General features: G+C 44.5%; 1 protein-coding gene across 1 annotated transcript in view; it reads left to right on the top strand.

The window, feature by feature from the left end:
• The first annotated feature begins 10,812 nt into the window (after positions 1-10,812).
• Positions 10,813-21,589, top strand: part of PALS1 (protein associated with LIN7 1, MAGUK p55 family member) — a 139,887-nt gene continuing 129,110 nt past the window's right edge. Inside the window, exon 1 of the mRNA XM_065402729.1 lies at positions 10,813-10,991. The gene's annotated coding sequence lies outside the window, so the exon portion shown is untranslated. The remainder of the gene's footprint in view (positions 10,992-21,589) is intronic.

Raw genomic sequence — 21,589 nt, 5'->3', positions numbered from 1 at the left:
GAAGCCAATGCCCTAGAGGGATGAGGCTGACAGGGGCAGTAACTATGTTCTGTCCAGACCAAGCACACTAATGCAACAGGAGTGGTGAACAGTTCAACAGCTGGAGAAGGAGAAGCTGCAGCTGGAGAGGGACAGAATGCATCTGGAAATCCAGCAGAGAGCAGCTCAGGAAAGGCACTATCAGTACAAGAGAGAAGAGAAGGAAAACCAGTGGCAGCACTAGGGGGCAGATGGAGGGGATGGGACACTGAGCATCAGTATCAGCTCGTGATGGAGAGACTGCACCAGCAGAACCATAGTCCGGTAGGTGGAGCTAGTCCCCAGCTACCTGTCCCAGTTGTTGGTGTAGACCAGGGGTTCTCAACCTTTTTCTTTCTGAGGCCCACCCAACATGCTATAAAAACTCCATGGCTCACCTGTGCCACAACAACTGTTTTTCTCCATATAAAAGCCAGGGCCGGCGTTAAGGTATAGCAAGCAGGGCAGTTAGCCAGGGCACCGCACCGCACCACACCACAGGAGGCACCGCAAAGCTAAGTTGCTCAGGCTTCAGCTTCAGCCCCAAGTGCTGGGGTTCGGGGCCCCAGGCTGCAGTCCTGCACAGCGGGGCTTCGGCTTTCTACCCTAGGCCCTAGTGAGTTTTATGCTGGCCATGCTTGGCGGACCCCCTGAAACCTGCTCGCGGCCCCCCAGGGGGCCCTGGACTCCTGGTTGAGAACCACTGGTGTAGAGATACATGGATGTGTTCCTACATGCTTCTAAAATGGGATGTGATTTTAATAAAGTGGGAAAAGAGGATGTGGTAAGGGACCTGGCTCCACCACTGTCTGGGACAAAGGCCTTGGACATTTTCCCCTTATGGAAAATGAAGACTTTAAAGATTATGATGATTGTAACCAAGTTTTGTTGCAAATTTAAGGGGACTGTTGGCCCCTTACTAAAACTCAGTGGGGTTTTTTTGGTTGACTAGCTCCCAGTAGCAAAAGAAAGGGGAAGGGTCAATGGGAAATCAGGCCCCTGAGACTGACAGTCCCCAGGGGCAATGGGGAGAGGCCAATGTTCCAGGTCAGCCTGATTGACAGGGAGGGCAGGCTAATGAGGGAGTCAGGAGGCCAGGGGGGTTCCGTCCCCCGTGTCAGTTGGAATTGCCTGGGTCAGACAGAGTGGGGCCGAGCTAAGGAGAGAGCAGGAGCCTGAGCTGAGCTGGGGAGCAGAGCTGTGCTGGCCAGAGAGAACCTGAGAAGCAGCCCAGGGAGTAGATCCATGCTGGGAGCAGAGCTGCAGCAACAAAAGCCACAGAAGCAGCCCAGAGAGCAGACCTGTGCTGGGAGGAGAACTGCAGCAAACAGAGCCAGAGGGGAGTAAAAGTAGCCCAGGGGGCTGTAGGCAGAGCAGCAGTGCTGAGGCAGAGTGGAGCTGGAGCAGTCCAGAGCTGGGTGTGGTGAGCAGCTGGAGAGAGCGAGGGGGGACCCTGGGCAGCAGGCCTAGTGCAGGGAGACACCCCCAGCCAAGAGGCCTTGCAGGCTAGACTTGGAGTGGGATCGTAACCCCGACTGGGGAGCTGACACTGGTAATAAGGATCCTGCCATCTAGAGCCTGAAGGCATGTGACCACCACCAGAGCAAGTGTCCGAGAGAAGGAGGCCTGGGACATGTGAGGAACAGACTGTGAACTTCCCCCTACATTCCAGAGATGGCTGTTTGTGATGTTCCCGTGCCACAGAGCAGGGTTATATGTTTTCCTTTAACCTTTCTCTTTTTTTTTCTTCTTTTTTAAAAATTGATTGCTGTTTAATAAATTGTATTTGCTTTGAACTGTATGTAATGATCAGTGGGTCAGGGCAGCGTCCACTGCGGAGAGAGCACCCCGGAGTGGGGACACCCTAGCCCTTGCCTTAAGTGACCCCAAGATTGGGGGTTGAGACCCCCAGGAATCCTGGACCCAGCCTTGTCGGGGTAACAAGGACTCTGCCACACAGAAGAGTGGAAGGGGAGCCCTCGAGGTCAGGCAGGCCTACGGGTAAAGGAAGTGGGAGCAAGAACTCAGATCATTTTGCTATCCCATTTCACCGGGGTAGTGTAGAAGCCAGGAAAGTTCTCCACAATAGCGGGCCTATTCCCCCACTTACACAAACATTTAAGCTAATCCCTGAAGTATATAAGAGAAGATTTCAGGAAGTTCAGAAAAAAAGGAGTCATGGCCTATGCTGAGGTTTCAACTCAGGGGTTATGTAAGGAACCTGGGAACTGATTGGGGGGTTACCATGGTCAAAGAGGCCTATGAGTTAATGGATAGAGAACAATTCTACGAACTCTGCCACCCTGACCTCAAACCATGGGTAACAGAAAAAAAGCCCAGAAATGTAATCATAGCTGGGAAATGGCAGACCAATATGTAGATAGTCAGCCTGGGTTTGATAGGAAATCTAATAAGGAGGGATTGGGATCAGAGGACAGGGATCAGGCCCAAGCTCAGACCCACACTAAGTGGGGAGGGAAACCACCTCTCAGGAGCCCTTGGATGAGTGGGGAGAAGAGGTGAGCCATATGTAGCCAGTGGGGTCACTTTGCCTGATGCCCACTGAGTCCTAGTGCAGTGCTGGAAAGGCCAGTTGCACTCCAAACTCATAAAGTTAACTCTGTGACTCAACAGTCAGGAGGGAGAGAGTCACACAGTCAGTTTGCCAATGGCACATAATGCTCATGCTGTACCATTCACAGCCCATACCATTGTGTACATGTCATGCTGCACCCTCCTGGGTAAAGATATATCACATTGCCAGTGGGAGCAGAAGATTGGTGGTTAATGGGGAGACATTTATTGGCTGGAGAGCTATGGGGACTTCTAAGACCATAGTTAAGCCACATGTCATGAAACCCCAACAAATGTTCCCAGGGTGTGAAATGACAATTAAGGTTCCTGGTGTAAAAGCCTTTGATCTACATACAGCACAGATTTCTATACAGACCCTGAAAGGGATGGGTGCTGGTTGTAGGTGTGTTCAGGGCCAGTGCAAGGAAGTTTCGCGCTCTAGGAAAAACTTCCACTTTGTGCCACCCAGCTAACCCCGCACCCCCCACACCAGAGGAGCCCCCCTGTGGCAGTTAATCCCACCCGCTGCGGCAGCTAACCCAGCCCGCCACACACACCCCGCCCAGGGAGGACCCCCTCCTCCCCCCCCCCCCCCGCAGCAGCTACCCCCCTCTGCAGCTAACCCTGCCCGGGGAGCCCCCCTCCACGGCAGCTAACCCCGCCCGCCGCCCCCCTAGGGAGCCCCCCCCACGGAAGCTAACCCCGCCCGGGGAGCCCGCCCCAGCTCACCTCCGCTCCGCCTCCTCCACTGAGCACGCCGGCGCCACTCTAATTTTCCTCCCCTCCCAGGCTTGCGGCGCCGATTGGAGGAGAATTAGAGCGGGGGCTGTGTGCGGCCGCCTAGTTTGCCTAGTGGTTGCACCGGCCCTGGGTGTGTTGTCAGTTTATAGTTCATATTCTTTGCTTATGGAAAAATTTATGGCTTTGAATATAGAAGGGCTGGATCAGCCATCATCAGGTGGCTTCAGACTGGCAAGGCATGGTGTCAATCAAAATGCAAATAGAATAGCTGGGGCGGGGGGCACATTCCCTGGTCAGACTCCAAGAGGAATCCCGTTACATCCACAGTATATGCAGATAAATACCTGAGGCAAGAGAGGGGGTCAGATAGCCTACGTTTCTGGAGAAAGGACAGGACCTACTGACTTGACAGATTTCAGAGTGGTAGCCGTGTTAGTCTGTAACAGCAAAAACAACGAGGAGTACTTGTGGCACCTTAGAGACTAACACATTTATCTGGGCATGAGCGTTCGTGGACTAAAATCCACTTCCTCAGATGCACGGAGTGGGGAAAAAAAGTAGGCAGAGGGGCATTGCTGGCACATGTACATTGGCCAAACTGGACAGGCTCTACGCAAAAGAATAAATGGACACAAATGAGATGTCAAGAATTATAACATTCAAAAACCAGTTGGAGAACACTTCAGTCTCCCTGGACACTCAATAACAGACTTAAAAGTGGCAATTCTTCAACAAAAACACTTCAAAAACAGACTCCAACGAGAAACTGCAGAACTGGAATTAATTTGCAAACTGGACATCATCAAATTAGGCCTGAATAAAGACTGGGAGTGGATGGGTCACTACAAAAACTAATTTCCCCATACTAATTTCCCCCTAATGTAACTCACACCTTCTTGTCAATTGTTTGAAATGGGCCACCCTGGTTACATTGGCCTCATTACCACTACAAAAGTGATTTTTCCTCCCTTGGTATTCAACTATTGAGAATAGCCCACTTCCACTTTAATTGAATTGTCTCATTAGCACTGACCCCCCACTTGGTAAGGCAACTCCCATCTTTTCATGTACTGTGTATATATACCTGCCTACTTTTTTTTCCACTCCATGCATCTGAGGAAGTGGGTTTTAGCCCACGAAAGCTTATGCTCAGATAAATGTGTTAGTCTCTAAGGTGCCACAAGTACTCCTTGCTGTTTTGACTTGACAGAGAATTTGCTGGGTCCTAAAGCCCGTAAGCTATCTGCCAACCATTAGAAGGGAAACCAAAGCAGAAAAGAGCATGGTGTTGGCAGTGTCTACAGCCAAAAGTAGGGCCATTTAAGCAGCTGTGGTGCTCTGCCATATCTATAGCACACCCCTGAGTGGGAAATGCCCAAGTAGAGGGACAGCTACTTGAGAGATGACACTCACTGATCCTGAGCCAGGTGGGAAAGGGAATTCTGCTCACCTTAACTTAGTATGTGGGGAACAAAAGGCTACCCCAGTGGGGTGAGGGATCAATACTCCTTCCCCTATCCCCAAAGAAGCAGAGGTGAGGCCACTGGAGTCCCCAGGTCCCGACCTCAGGGGAGGTGGCTCAGAGACAGAAATTTGTCTATGAAGGAGGTTTGAAGACTCTCCCTGTCCCGACTCTTATTCTGTTAAAAGCATGCATGGTTGAGAACCACTGCACAGGGAAGCATCCCTGACATATTTTTCCCTTTTGTCTGAAGAATGGCTGCTTGTAATATTCCCGGAAGGAAGGTGGGGAACCTCTATCCAGAATTGAAGCAACTGACCTATTGGGGAACCATGGGAAACCACACTTTAAGAATAAATTAGGCTTGCACAGGAAGTGCTGTGTGGTAACATTCCCTCTGTTATAACAATAATAATTATTAGTCTCTGAAAAGAAAGCAAACAGGTGTCCTTGGGCAACCTTTCTGTGCTGGGAAATACACAGTGAAGGCAGGGAACTGTGAAGCCTGGGAATACCCCAGTCAAAAGGGAGAGAGATACAGATCTCCACCTAGAAAGACAATGGCTGGGGAGCTGGAATCTGAGAGTGGGTGCCCTTGCTGAACCAGTGAGGGGAAATACAGGTGGAGTTGCCCTGAACTGTGACAATTTGTATGACAATAGTGCCTACAGCAGTGGTGAGCAACCTGCAACCCGTATGCGGCCCATCAGGGTAATCTGATTGTGGGCCGCGAGACATTTTGCTGACATTGACCATCCATAGGCACGGCCCCCCGCAACTCCCAGTGGCTGCGGTTTGCCGTTCCCGGCCAATGGGAGCTGCGGGAAGCGGCAGCCAGCACGTCCCTGTGGCCTGCATCTCCCATTGGCCGGGAATGGCGAACCGCGGCCACTGGAAACTGCGGGGGAAACTGCCTGTGGACGGTCGTCAGCAAAATATCTCGCGGCCCGCAATCAGATTACCCTGATGGGCCGCATGTGGCCCGTGGGCTGCAGGTTGCCCACCACTGGCTTAGAGACCCTATTCTGGTTGACGCCCCCTTGCGTTAGACTTTGTACAGACATTTAATAAAAGACAGCCCCTGCCCCAATGACTTTACAATCGGAGAGCTTGATTCTTACACTGGTCTGACAGTGTAAAGAATACTTAAAACGTGTAAATATACAATGTGTAATTTACATCAACTTTTAGGCCACTTTACACTGCCAGAAAGGTTTAAAGGGGTCTTAGTGTAACTCAGAATTCCTGCCTTAGTTTAAGATGGGTGTTAACAGATGGGTGGCTGAAACAAACAAACAAACAAACAAAAAATAGAGGCACAGAAAATGAGGATGGGGTAACAGTAAAAAGAATATATGTTTTTGCATAGGTTAGCTCTATGCACAATTTGTAGGTATATATTTTTGTTTTGTTCATGGAGACAAATAAGCAGATCAGTAGCAGAAATCTCAGCTTGACACTTCCTTAGTCATTAGCAGCTGGCAATGTTTAGTAGGCACCAGAATAGAAATCTGTTTTAAGAAAGGATGTGAAGGAGAAAGGTAAGGTAATGACTAAGGTAATGGATTTTTCAGGGAGGGCATTTTGTATATATAAGCGGCAGCATGGAAGGATGCACATAGGTGCTCGAAGCAGAAGCAGATAAATGGATGGTAAAGTCTGGTACTGCTGGCAGAGTGTTGGAGGTGACAAGTGACAATAATAAAGCAGATAGGGCCACAACCATAAGGATGAGAAGATTGTATTTGATGTGGAGAAGGGAGAGCCAATGAAGGGAACCAAACAGGGGGGTAATCTGGTCAGAACCGCAGGCTGGGAAGATTATTGTAACAGTTGCATCTGAAGAAGTGAGGTTTTTACCCACGAAAGCTTATGCCCAAATAAATCTGTTAGTCTTTAAGGTGCCACCAGACTCCTTGTTGTTATTGTAACAGTAGCAATTTGAATTGACCTGCACAGTCTGGCTTCAGTAAACAAGGCCAGCAAAAGGCTGCAATAATCAAAATAAGGGCTTGAAAAAGTGCTACAAAGAGGGTTAATATGTTTACCAGTTTGAAGGGAACAAAAGAAAATATAACTGGAAATTTGTAACAATTTATTATGGAGAATGTATTCTAATCACTAGACAATATGTATTGTGGTACCAGGAAGAAAAAATATATACCTTTGATTAATTTCTCTAATTTCAAATAGGAAGATATTTTAAAACTAATAGCTACAATGTAGTGTTTGTAAGACAATGAAGGATTTTACATCCTTGTATTTGTCCCTTATAGATCAGAAGGGAAATGTCCTATGACTACATATTGTAACTGGAGTTGATGGGATCATGCTAAAGCATATATGTATCACAATATATGTCTATGAAATGCTAGGCAGTCAGTTCTTTTCCAACAGATTCCAAGGGCCTTGTTGACACAATAGAATTATACCAATGCTAATTAAACTTGTATAATTGCATTGGCACACACTCCAGTGGTGCAATGCCATCACCAGCCATCCTGTTTCAGGTGCAGTTCTGTCCTGTGTCCACAGGCAGCACTTGATTCAAATATTGTAGCTGCATTGCCTCCTGGATGTCTATGGACACGTTTACAATAGATAAGGTACATTTTTTCTTCCTATATAGACTGATATACATCTTGAATTCTTACACAAAAGAACTTTGATCAATTACTAATGGAGTTAAATGTTCCAGACTACTTTTTTTGCGGGAACTAAAGCACAACTGAGTCCCAGTCATTCCTGCCTCAGTTATTTTAATGCCAGTGTGGTCAAGTTTCCTACCATGCTAATACAGTAAGTGCAAATAGTCTTCTCACTGCTGCCTAGATATATCCTGCAGAAGTAGCTCATTGCAGAAGTAGCCTCTCTGGTCATCTTTTTGCACTACACTATCTAGGGGCTGACTTGCCTATGACCCACCTACCTATACAAATAATGTTGCTAACACTATGCTCTGCTGTGAGACATTTATGTAGGGGACACCTTCTTCTGCTGATAAAACTTTTTCATCTTTTGGATAATTTAACTAAAAAGTATGTCTCAGCCAAGCATCTTATGAATGTGCTGCTAGCTGGCTAAAGGCCAACATTAATGCTTTCTTAGCGTTATGGAGCAAGGCTGAGATCCAGAAGGAGCTGGATGGTTACCAAAGAAACAAACAGGTCTTCAACCAGACATTCTGGAGACTTAGAGATCTCAGCATTAACCTGCTCTGCCAACTCGTACTGGCAGAGGATCAAAACCCTCAAATATAATTATAAGAAGGCAACAGACAGAAACAAAGTCAAAGGCTGGTGTCTACATTTGTCTTCTCAATGAAAAGTTGTACAAGATACTGCAGAAGTGTCCCTCCAATCAGCTGAACCTGCTCTTGGACAGCAAGCAAACCCAGGCACCAAGATTGCCCATGAAGGAGAGGAAGGTCTCTGCCATCTAGGAGAACTACACAAAACAGAAGCCTGAACTGAGAGCTTGTGGGCTCATAGGACTTCTCTGTGTAAATTTTGGATACAGAGCTGGTGATCAAGCTGGATGAGGACAACTCAAAGGAGGATGGAGTTTCTGCATCCAGTAAGCAGCATTTTATTGCTAAAAGCATCCAGTTAGCCATTGTGCCACTTTCATGCAAGCATCAGGGTTTGAGGAAGTAATTTGTGGATTCTTACGATCGCTTCCATTAGTGCTCATAAAATCGTGGATCTAGGTCACACAAGGCCAGCAGAAGTATCCATCTCTCTTTCTATTCTGCCATAACTGATCACCCTCACTCTGCCACTCCCCCTCTCTATGCCTCTACAGAAGGCATAATAGTTCTGCAGTCTGCCTGAATTTGGATTCCATTATTCCCCAAGTGTCTTTCCCATCTCATTCATTTGATACATGGACCCCTGTTACTAATCAGAGTGGAAATGCTTGGTTTGGCATACAGCTATAACACATGGCTGCACAAAAAATGGAATACAAAAGGGGAGGGGAGCCTTAAAAGGCACACAACATTTGCAATGTAAAAAGGCTAGAAACTAGAGCTTTTTAATGCTTCTGTGGAAAGGCAAGCACACTGCTTGGCATGGTCCACAGTAATGGAGGATTAGCTGGGCAGTTTACATGCCAAGAAAAGAAAAATCAAAGAGGATCTGTTTGAATTTGAAAGAGCAATGGAGTATATAGGTTTCAGAAAAAAGAGATACAAAGAAAATATGGGCAGACAGGGTAAGTATAGGCAAGAGGATAAAAAGTGGCTGGACACCTATATGACAAACTACATGAAACATTTGGTGAACCTGAAGCAGATGGAAAAAGATTTAAAGAGGCAGCTGTTTGCTGACTTTTTGGTGGTCCAAGAAACACTTGCTGACATTGTGTCCTTAGCCACCCTCGATTCCACCACCTCGTACCTCGTATCCTGCCCTTCAAAATATGAAGACTATAAAATAATGTGACCCTGGAGTCCCACATCTTGTTTAGACACTCATCCCTTCATTGAAAGTGGAGTGAAATTTTCCAATAGTTAGTGGAGGAGAAAAGAGGAGTGTTTCATTAGCAAAGAGTGAAGCTGAATGTATGTTAAACTGAACACATGGATTTAACCCTGTGGACTGCTTTGTCTGTGTGGCTCAGTGGCTACCTGGTCCTGGTACTGTGTGTACAAAGAACAGTCTCTCCAGAGAACATGGGCCCTCTGACTCCAGTTCTATTGATCATGATACATCTTTTCTATTTTGCAAATATTTTAATATAAACATTAAAAACAAATAATTGATGCCCAGACACTTACCCTGTGTCCTTTTAGCCAGAAATTGCTGCACATAGCCAAGTTGGAGTCTTGTCTTCACTGGTTATGCAGTCTTTGAGATAATCTGTTCTCAACAGGTGACCATACCAAGAGTGACCTATCTCTGACTCCCTGTCACTTATCTCTGACTGTAGCAAACTCTTTTAATGGAGTCTTCTTCCTCCCTATGAGGTTGGCCTCTGGATGGTTCTGTTTCTGTTCTGGGTGTTATGTCTACTGGCTCATAAGTGTCTCCTGTTTTTATGAATCATTTGTCCCTCTTGCATAACGACTTGTATGACCTGGGTGCCACTGCATCCCTCACAACTCTGTTAGTCCCTTCCTTCTGGGGTCTAATAGCTGGATCTTCAAAGTAGTGCCTATCTGCAAAGCTGGTAGGTCCTAGGCTGCCCTATAATCTAATGCCTGCTTTCTCTGACTGATGACCATCTCCTCTTGGGAGTAGCCCCATCCTTCTGGCTGCCAAAGGTCTCTCCTAACTGGTATTAGTGCTTTGATCTTTTGTCCAATCAGTGCTTGGGCGGGACTGTTTTACAACCATGATGGGGTCTGCGTCTGTGCCAAAAATGCTAACAAGAGTTCTGAGCCCGAAAACAGCCTTGTGCAACAGTCTCTCAGAATCAGCTGCGAAAGGTAGCTTGTGGTTACTCTGGCCCTCTGACTCCAGTGCCACTGATCAGGATACAGGCAGGAGCGGGACTGAGAGCAGCAGAGGCGTAAGGGAGGTAGATGCAACGGGAGTGAGGGGCAGCGCAGAGGAGGATCTAACCGGTGGCCAGTCCAGCCTGAAGAAGCTGGTGGTTGAAGAGAAGGGCTCAGACGCTACGAGAGCAGGGCGGGAGCGGCGCTTAGCCAAGACAAGGGCGTTTTGAGGGAACTGCCGTCCCGGTGAGTGGGAGCCTTGGCTGGTCATGAGAGAAGAGCAGGGTAGGGAAGAGACGGTCCAGAGGGGCCATAACTGTGGGCGGGGGACAGCAAGGGAGCCCCTCATTCCCCGTGTCCCTTCGTCCTCGTCATTCCCCCACTTCTCCCCCATTCCCCCTGCGCAGCGAGCACGCGTCCCTCAGCCGCTCCACCGGCGGGCAGCCCGGCACAGGCAGCGAGCGGGGCGCGCGCACCCCAAACTACCGCCCTCCAGCCAATGAGGACGTGCGGCTGTGGAAGGCGGGTGGAGCGCGTGCGTGCGTGCGGCCGTTGGGGCGGGGCCACCGCTGGGAGGCGGAGCGGGCGCAGCGGTGTGAGGTGTTTGTCTCCTGGTCTGTGGCCGTAGCGGCTGCGCAGCTCCGTGGGGTGAGCGAGCCGGGGCTGTCTCCGGTGTCTCCGGGCCGTGCGTGAGGGGCTTAGAGCTGCTGGACGCGTCAGTGCCGAGGAGGAGGGAGCAGCGGCAGGAGTAAGAAGGTGAGTCCGCCCCTTCTCTCCCCCCCCCCGTGTGATCGACTCCCCGGGTGAGGGAGGCCGGGGCGGGGTGCGGCGAGTTCCTTGGGGCGCTCTGGCCGCAGCTCCTGCTGCGCCTCTGGCTTCCCGGGGGAGGGAAACAGGCAGGCGCGGTGCGGACTTTGCTTTCCCACCTCCCCCTTCCGCGTGAACTTTGTCTGGCAGGGTCCCCGCGGCGTGACCCGCTCCCCGCCCGGGTCTGTGCTGTCGGGAGTGTGTGGGTGTGTTTATGGGGTGGCGGCCTTGCAGTTTGTGTATCCGTCCCCCTCCTGTCCGAACTAGGGATCCCCGATCCTGCAGCTTTTGTCCACATGATCCTACATGGGGCTTACTCGCTTGTGCAAATGTTGCGAGTTTGGGCCTTAAAGTTGTATTAATAAGGACTCCTGTTGAGTGTTATCTTTTACTTTTTGACTATATTTATTTTAATAATGGACTGCACTTAATCCTACTCTTCTTAACCATCTATTGGCAAGCCAGTGTTTGGAAATGATGTTCCTGTAAAGAGGTTGCCCTGTAGTGATTTATGGGGCTTTGCAGGATTAAGTTAAAGTGGCTTGGAAACCAACACACTCAGCGTTCCACAATAGGTAATAGGTATTGGTCAGACTATTGATTAAATATTCAATAAAATACACAGATGAGTGTTACGGTCATGTTTAGGAACTCTAATCGAGGAATTGGGTAGGCAGTGTATACACAAGCAACAAGGAAGACAGTCCCTGTCCCAGAGAGCTTACTTTAAAAAGCGTGATAAGATATATCTTGCTGATTTTATTAGAAAGCTGACTCTACGTAAAAGATCTACCCAAAACAATCTCTTACAAAGTGTCCTCACTGTCTTGGGTATATGGATTTTTTTTGTTTGTTTTTTTACAAAATTATTAAAATTACTGTAGCTGAAAGAGATTGGCGTGAGGGATGACACTGTTCAGTTTTATTTGGGGTATTTTGTATTTTTTGTCTAGTTAGTTTCCGTTTGTGTGGGTTTTCACTCAAACAAAATAGGAAAAATAGGAAAGACTGGTTATAAAAACAAAAAATGTAAGGGATATGAGAGGAATTGTAAAATCCAATTTAATTTTAAAACGGGACATTAAAATGTCTGTTTCAAAGTGTGAGTTAAAGTAGTTTTGAATTCTGTGATAGAAGCAAATGTTGGATTTCATATCGAATGGTGCCCTTGAAATGGGGGACTTCTATAATGTTCTGTTTAAAAATACTGTCTAAGTGATGAGCAGTTTGTCTCTAAATGTATTTTCTGATTGCTGAACCAGTCCCACTGACAATGTTTTGTGCATGTTTATATGAATTTTTCAAGTTGTTGCAGAGGCATAGAATTAAGCAAAGATTATAGGTAAACCCTTAAGTTCTTCTAAATGCACAAGAAATAAAAGAATCTGTAGTTTAAAAATCAAGTTTGTTGTAGGGCCACTGAAGATATTTAATCAAAAACTTGATTATCTTGCTGTTAAAACCAACATGTTTTGAGTGCATTTATCTTTTAATTTGAACTCTGAAATAAAAGCATGCTTCCGTGTTTATTGCCTTGTTATGTAACTTTGTCCTAGGCAATCTTTTGTTTAGAGCCTTGTAAAGAAAGCACTTCTGGAATGATAAGAGTCTGAGTTGTAGTCAAAGATCTTCATGAATGCATTGCAACTGCGTGTTCTTAGTGGTCTTGATTACGGTATGTCTATACTACAATGGCACAGCTACGGTGCTGCAGCTCTGCTGCTGTTGACCATAGTCTGTTGATTGTAGCTAGGTTGATGGAAGAATTCTTCTGTGGACCTAGCAGTGTCTACGCTGGTGGTTAGGTCTACCTTACTACATCGCACAGGGCTTGACATTTTTCACAGTCCTGAGCAATATAGGTAGGTCAGTCTAATGTTTGGTCTTGGTTACACACTGTAGCGTCTTTGGTGTGAATTTGTCCTGAACTCTGATGATCAGATGTATCTCGCAGGTAGCTGATCCAATTGGAAAATCTTTTTTTCAATATAGTAAAATAATATCTTCCTGGAACACCGTTCTTATTGGCCTGCTTCTTGAGAAGCATTACATAGAGACTTGGACATGGCAGTCTTTTTACGTTTAGAAATGAAAATGCTTTCAGTGTGATAACGGCAATCCTTCATAGTTAATTTATGTACAGTTCTAATATTTGATAGATGAATTTCCAGTGATGATGCTATTACATCTTGGTTACTCCTGCAATGGCAACATCAATCAAGGTTTTCAAAAGTGACTAGTAATTTTTCAGTGCCTCAATTGTAGTGTATGCAACTTCAGACACCTTATAGGGGTCTGATTTTTCAGAGGGTGGGTCTGCCGCACTTTCTAAAAATCAGACCTCTTTAAGATGTATCATGCTGCGCACCTGAAATCAAGGTGGATAAATATCAATGATTTAAAAAAATATTTTTTAATTTAAATTGGATTTTTCAATTGTTAAATTATAATTTTTCTTTTTTAAAATGAAATCTGAATTTAATGCAAAATATGTAAAAGCCTAAATTTATTATCTCTTAAAACATTTGAATAAAAATGTGTTAAATCCATGAGCCTTTATCAGAAACTTTGAGTTAAAGGCTGCTTTTCTGTATAAAGAAAGATGTTTTCCTCCTTATTTTAACTTCTGAGGTCAAGCTTCATAAATATGGCACAGTAGCTCACCCAAAATAACTTAGGAGACTGTCTCATTGTCAAGAAACTTAGGCAATAGGAACTTATGCCTAAGTGAAAGTTACTAGAGCTTATTTAAAAATTTTCCCAGGCTTACCTGAAATAATCAGTTTAATTCATTAACAACAGTTAATCCCTCTGTTTAATAAATATTTTAGCTGTAAACATGAAACATCTTTTGATAAGAGAAATTTATGTATTCAAAATATTTAAGGTTTTGTTCAATAAAAATCAATTTTATGTTGTGTGGTGTGATGTAGCTATGTTGGCGCTACTTCTGTGTGTAGACCAGGCCTAAATTCTGAAGCAGAGTTGTAAACAAAAACAGAATCCTAATATCCAGTCTCCTCTTTAACCAATAGACATGTTTATTCCTGTATGGACATCGCTGCTACAGCTCACATTACTACTCTGATTCTCAAAATATGAAATGTTTTTCTTTCTGAAATTCTACTCTTTAGTATGCATAGCTTTTGATCACTGTAAATTTGTCAAGTATACAAATGACTGTTAAGGTGTCTGTAGATATATCTCTAATGTTCTTTGCCATTAATTTCTTCAGGATCTTTCTTCTCTAGCAGGTATGCTTAGATACCATGGTGATATGTGCCTTTTAGTATCCCTTTCTTCTAGATAGTGATATATTCAATATGTGGGTATTAATAACTCTGTATTGCCTCCTTAGAGCCAATTCAACTTCAGCTGAAGTCAGTGGAAAAACTCCCTATTAACTGCATTAGGATTTGGATCAGGGTCTTTAATCTTCATGTTGTCTATCTAAAGAAGACTTGTATTTGTGGTCTGGCAGCACCCGCAAAGTGATGGGTGTTATCCACACACAGGAAAATAGTCTTGCTTTGGATAGCTTGCAATCTAATAGAGAAAATTCCAGTTACAATTTCTTAACATCTTGTTACAAACTAGACCAACTAAACTTCTAAATATGCAAACTTTCCTATTTGGAACCATTAGATAGCCACCTGGAGCTTCAGGTTTGATTTCCACTGAAGTACAAGAAGTGAAGCTTGATGTTAAATTCTTCCTCTGTATATTTACTGTAATACAAATTACAAACTTCTTTTAAAATGTCCAGTTTTTGTCGTTCTTGAGATGGTAAGACTGTAATTCTGCAATGGAAATTAAATATAAAAATGATCCGTAATACAAGAGGCTTCAGTCAATACTCTTTTGAACGTTCTTATTTATTTATACTCAGTATTTATTTTTTTATGCATGTTTCACTTAGGAATACTACTTTTAAGCCATAACTAAAAGCACATTCTTAGAGAGAGAGCGCACAGGAAAATACACCAACATTCAGCCATGGATTCTCACCATGCTTATGTTGATTAATTGATTTAGGGACCACCTGTCTTTCATAAATTTCATTATATGTAGTTCTGTATGTGGTTTTGTACTGGCCTGTGTGTGTGTGTGTGTGTGGAAGGCATGTTAGATGTAAAATGTCTTTCTGCAGTGTTCAGGAGAAATTATATGAATGAGTGATCTATACTAGTGACTTATAAATTTGATAATCTTCATGTAGAAATAATTGAAATCATCAGGAAAGGGAGGATTCTGGGAGGTGGAAGGAAAGCAAAGATGGTTTGTTGATGACTTCACTGGTTATTTCCTTGTTTTTTACAAACTGCAGTGGTGGGATATAGAATCTATCAGCCTTAACTAAAGTTAATAGTGTTTTGTGGGGGAATAGATATGCAAACATCTAAAAATTTTAATTTTTAAATTGATGCTCATGTATGTCAAGAAATCTATTGAACGAGCCAGATAAAGTGCTAAAAGTTATAATGTGAGTAACTTTAGAACTACTGATGCGGGATATGAAACTGGGTATTATAAGGATCACTGCTATCCACCATGTTGCTGTTATGGCTGGAATACAGATATTGAAGGGTATGAGCTTTCGAAGAGAGAAAGAAATAAAGGTAAAAATGGTGGGGTAACATTTGTACATCAATAATGTGGTAAACTGTAAAGAAATAAGAAGTGATTGGCTAAAACAGTCTCGGTCAAAATCACTTTGGGTAAGAATTATAAAAGAGGTTCTGTGGAAGAGTGTTAGGTGTTTGCTGCAGTCCTCCAGATTTGGTTTTGGATATGGATAGAGATCTCTGTAATATTGCTAGAAAGATAAAGAATATTGAAAATAGTCATTATGGAAGACATTAATTTACCAGATATAATTGGAGAATAAATGCTACAGATAATTGTAAGGCTGAGTTATTCCTGGATGTAACAACAATAGATTTCTTCACCAATTAGTCACTGAACCACCAAGAAGTGATGCTATTTTAGACTTGCTTTTGGTAAGTAGTGAAGACGTTCTAGAAGACCTAGTTGTAGAAAATAATCTTGGATTGAGTGATCATGAATTGATATAGTTTAAATTGAATGGAATAATCAAAACACTTCAATAAACTGAGATTTTTAATTTCAGAAGTGTAGACTTTGAAAAATTAAAGGAACTAGGTAATGAAGTCGACTGCACTGGAGCTCAGGGAAATGCAGAGGAGGCTTGACGTTTCTGTAAATCCAAGGTACGAAAGCTATCTGGAATTTGTACCCTAAGACAGGGGGGGAAATCTTGTAGGAGAGGGCTCCAGATCAAATTGGATGAATAATCACCTCAAAAAGGATATTGGGAATAAGCAGAGAGCATACAAGGAATGGAAAGAAGGGATTGATCAGTAGAGAAAACTACATCTTGGAGGTCATAAAATGAGAATTGTCAAAAGTCAAGCTGTTAGATCTTGGAAAGGAAATTTTAAAACAAATAAGGTTCTTAAGCCCAGTGTTCCCTCTAATTTTTCCCACACATGTGCAGAATGAATTTTGTTATGTGCACCAATATGGAGGTAATGTGTGACACATCACCTCCATATTGGTGCACATAACAAAATTCATGTGGTGGGGCCAAGGGGTTCAGCATGAGGGAGGGGGCTCAGGGCTGGGGCAGAGTGTTGGGGTGCAGGGGTGAGGGCTCCAGCTGGTGTGAAGCCGGGGATGAGGGGCTCGGGGCTGGGGCAGAGGGTTGGGGTGAGGACTCTGGCTGGGGCTGCAGGCTCTGGGGTGGGGCCGGGCATGAGGGGCTCAGGGCTGGGGCAGAGGGTTGGGATGCAGGGGGTGAGGGCTCTGGGGTAGGGCTGGGGATGAGGGTTTTGAGGTGCAGGAGGGTGCTCCGGGGCTACGGCAGGGAGAGAGGACTCCCCCCAGCTCTCTCTCCCCACAGCAGCACTTGGGCTGGGGGGGAGAGGTGCCTCTCCGCTGCAACAGCTCCAGGGCTGGGGCCACAGGATAGGTGCCCCTCCTGCAGCCAAGTTGGGACTGGGGGAGGAGCCCCCCTCCACCGGCCACAGTATGTCCCCACAAGGCGGATTCCCTGAGCACCTGTGCGGCACTAAATAGGCTGCTTACAGGGAACTTAACTTAAACCTTATAAATAAAGAGAACAAGAAAAATAAGGATACTATGGTAAGCGGGCAGGATAGAGATTTAGGATAATCTAGGTATGACCCCAAAACTAAATGAATTCTTTGCCTCAGTTTTCAGTAAGGATGCTAATGGAACACAGGGCAAAGGTAGGATGGGTAATGGGAATGAGTGTACAGAAATGGTAATTATCACATCCATTGTGGAAGCAAAACTTAAAGAACTGAAGTCTGAGGGACTGGATAATCTCCATCCAGAATACTGATTGAACTAGTACATGAACTTGCAAGTCTGATAGATTTATTAAAAATCTTTGCTATCAGAGCAAGTGCGGTACCATATAGCTGAGGAACAGTAAACATAGTACCTGTATTTAAGAAAGGGTGGGAAGTGATCTGGGCAACTACAGACCCACTGATCTGACCTCAGTAGTATGGAAGTCTTTATAACAAATTTGGAAGGAAAGAATTACTGAAGACAGAGGTAAATGGATAAAATGCAGTGGGGGTTTATTAAAGGTAGATCATGCCAGACTAATAAATATCAATCTTTGATAAGATAACTGATTTTTTTTAAGACAAAGGCAATGCATTAGATCTAATCTATCTGGACTTCAGTAAAGCATTGGCTGCAGGACCACATGGGAAATTATTAGTCAAACTAGAGAAGTGGATGATTAGTACAGGAATTGAAAGATGGGTAAGGAACTGGCTAACGGGGGAGACAAAGGTGTGTTGAGCTGAAAGGAGAACTGTTGGGCTAGAAAGATTATTATTGGAGTTCTTCAAGGATCAGTCTTGGAACTGGTTTTATTTAATATTTTCATTAATGATCTTGGCACAAAAAGTAGGTGTGCCAATGGAATTTGCTGATGACATAAAGTTGGGAGGCATTGTCAATACAGAAGAGGATCAAAATATTATACAGGAAGAATTGGATGACCTTGAGGCTGGAGTAATAAAAATGGGATGACATTTAATAATACACAGTGCAAGGTTATGCATTCAGGGACTAATAACAAGAGTTTCTGCTATAAACTGGGAGTTCATCAGTTGGAAACAACAGGAAGAGGAGGAAGACCTGGGTGTATTAGTCATCCCATGATCAACTATGAGCCACCAGTGTGGTGTAGCCATGAAAAAGACAAATCTGCTTGTAGGAAGTATTTCTAGAGGTGAGAGGAAAGTATTAATGCTATTGTACAAGGCACTGGTAAAAACTCATCTGGTATTCTGTGTAGAGTTCTGTTCACCTGTGTTCCTGAAAGAATAATTCAAACTGGAACAGGTGTGGAGAAGGGCTACTGGAATGATCAGAGACTAGAGAGCCTCTCTAAAAAGAGAAGACTTTAAGGATTCTTGAAGGAAAATGACAGTTCCCCAGGATGTTGAAACATGGAAGTATTACTTAGCTGTCTACACTGCTATTGACCAGGGAACATACTTCAGAGATTCATGGTTTCAATTTACTAAAAGTAACCCCCACCAAGTAGGATGCTTTTTGACACATTCCAAGTTTTAGACTTGGTTTTGACAGTCCATGGAGAGTACACTTGTTCTGCTTCAGAAACTACTGATGTACCTGGGACAATACTTTTAGAAAATGAAATGTTATGATCTACAAAAATCTCATTAACTGACTTCACTTAAATTCCATTTTCATGACTTTAAAATTTGTTGAGTAAGTGGGATTGTGGTGGACTTCTGAAACATGTAATATGTTTAAAGGCTTTCCCCCCCCTTCAGTTTAATCAGCTTATGGTGCTCGTCGATTGTAGAATTTAGCAAGAACAAAAGTGGATGCTGTGGGTGAACAGGTATATGAAAAGGCAATTATGAGATGATAATTTATCGCATCGTGTCTGTCATACTTTAACACTCAAAACTAGTAGATGTACTTTACTATTAATAATTTTCTAACAAAAAAGATCAAGAGTAAAATTTTAGAAAATGCCACGGGCCTGGTTTATTTCTAAAACGTAGGGTGACTAGCAGTGTAGCTATACCAAATCCTATTTTCAAAAATGCCTTAGACATTTGGCAGCCTAAATCATTTTTGAAAATGGGTCTTGGACATAGTCAATTCATCACCACCACCACTTTTGCAAATTTTATCCCAAATAAACCTGTAAACAATCAAAAATACATATTTACCGTAATACAATAGGTGGGAAAACTCAAATGGAGATTTTACATTCTAATAAGCAATACTAGTTTTGTGAACTTCCAGGAAAGATTTTTCTTAGTCTTTTCACAATTTTTAAATTTTACTTTAGTATACAAAAGTGTTTGTTTTTTTGTTTGTTTGTTTGTTTTTTTGTTTGTTTGTTTGTTTGTTTGTTTTAAAGATGTGTGTGTCTAATACACCAGACAGCCCTGTGAAATTAAAAAAAAAAAATTAAATGGTCAGCAAAACACATCTGACTTCCCATATTTGAACAAACCATACCCTCTACCATAGCCCATGCAAATAAATGTGTTTTGAAGGAGGACAAAACTGGACTATTATGGATCAGAGTGCTTTTGTTCTAGAGTTTCAGGGCCCATCACAGAGAGTGCTCTACCACTATCCCCATATCTTTTAAATCAAGGGGAATTTAAAAGTTCAGGTTGCTCTATTGACTGAAATTGTAGGACCAAGCATAAGGAGAGAGAGTTTCTCAAGTAGGGAGGTGCCAAGCCATTTAAGGTATGGCTAAGCTGCAGGTGGGAGTGTGGTTTCCAGTGCAGGTGGGATGGGCACACACTCACTCTCGCTTGAGTTAGCATGCTAAAAATAGCAATGTGACTGTGATGGTATGGATGGTGGCTAGCCACCCAAGTACCTACCCAACAGATTTAGTGAGTTTGTACTCAGGGGGGGGGCTAGCCCCTGTAGTTACCTGTACCACTTTGGCCACTCTGCTGTTCTTAATGCACTAGCTCAGATAGAGCTAGCGTGTGTCTGTCTATCTGCACTGGGAAGCAAGCTGCAGTGTAGGCATAACCTTAGGGCAGCAGTCCCCAAACTTCTGAGGGTTGTGCCCCACCCCTTGGAGCCACAGCTGGGGTCAGGTGGGAAACAGGATGCGGATGGGTAAAGGGGCCAAGGCTGGGGCTGGGGCTGCAGCTTGGGGTGGGTTTGGGTCTGGGTCGGGGGCTGGAGCAGAGCCACAGCTGGGTTCTGCTCCCAGCCTTATCTCCAGCCTCTGCCCTGCCCAGGAACAGGGCTGAGGCTAGGGGTTGGCACGGGGCTGGGAGTGGAGCCGCACTGAGGCTGGGGATAGGGACAGGAGCCAGAGACTGGGTGGCGCTCCCTCTCTGCCCCCCTTGGGGGCTGGCCCGACCCCTGCCGTGCCCCAGGGATGTTCCTCCATGCCCCCCTAGGGGGGAGTGTCCCACAGTTTGAGGACTCTGGCTTAGGGTATGTCTTCACTGCAGTGTTAGCCTGACTTAACTTAGAATGGATGGAGTGTTCCCACTGCAAAACCCTACCCTTGCCAGACCTATGTGACTGTGTCTACAATGGTGCTGTACTTGCTCATGTGCTGGAATGGATTTCTAGCAGCATATCCAAAATTTTTAGTGGTGCTTTAAACTGCATCTGTCTATGAATTCATTCAGTGTATTCTGGGAGAACTTAGTTCTCCTTCTTTGGGTTCTTTTGTGAAAGTGCTCTTGTGGATCTTTCTGATGATTACTTCTCAGCTCTACCATAAGTCTGGTGTTAGCTACTGACCAGTTAGCAGCATGCGAGAAGGATTTCTTGGATGGCATCTCTGTTCAAATGCTGTGGAAGTGCAACAGGCATGGAATAAGCAAATGCAGCGTTAAAGCACAGTGTAGAAAAAGAGGACTTAGCCCAGATAAAAATTTTGGGATAGGATAGGAGGGCAGACTGCACCTGTGGTTGATTAGTCTGCATTCTCACTGCAAAATAAGTGGTTTGTTATTGAAATCTGAGCTCCAGCCCATGCCCTTGGCCATGTCTGCTAGCTCTCGTTTAAAGCACCCTTAAACCCACAAGTTAGAGTTTTTTCTGTGTGGGTAGAAGAGGGCTAGGGCAATACCCAGGCTATCTCTGCAGTGAAGACATACCCTTAAAGCTTAATAGCTTAAAACAAACCCCTTAAATTCATTCTGGAAAACAGCAAATAGTGCAGAAAATTAAATACCCACTGATAGTCATTTGCTGCCACTTAATGCACAATGCAGCAGCCCTTAAGTGGTGCTTCTATCTTAAGTTTCCAGATTGTTTTCAGGTGTAACCCCATGTAGAATGTGGTTGCAGTAATTCAGTCTGGAGGTGTCAAAAGCAGCGATCATACACAGTAGGAAGGCCTGCATCCTCCCTCCCCCCCCCCTCAAAAAAGTTGCAACCTGCTAGTGAGGTATAGATGGAAAGAAGTGGTGCTAAACTTTAGAAATGTCAAGGCTGAAAGTTAG

Source organism: Emys orbicularis, chromosome 4, assembly GCF_028017835.1.
Source record: "Emys orbicularis isolate rEmyOrb1 chromosome 4, rEmyOrb1.hap1, whole genome shotgun sequence".
Lineage (NCBI taxonomy): Eukaryota > Metazoa > Chordata > Testudines > Emydidae > Emys > Emys orbicularis.
The sequence above is the reverse complement of the archived record's forward strand: the minus strand, read 5'-3'. Positions and strand labels throughout refer to the sequence as shown.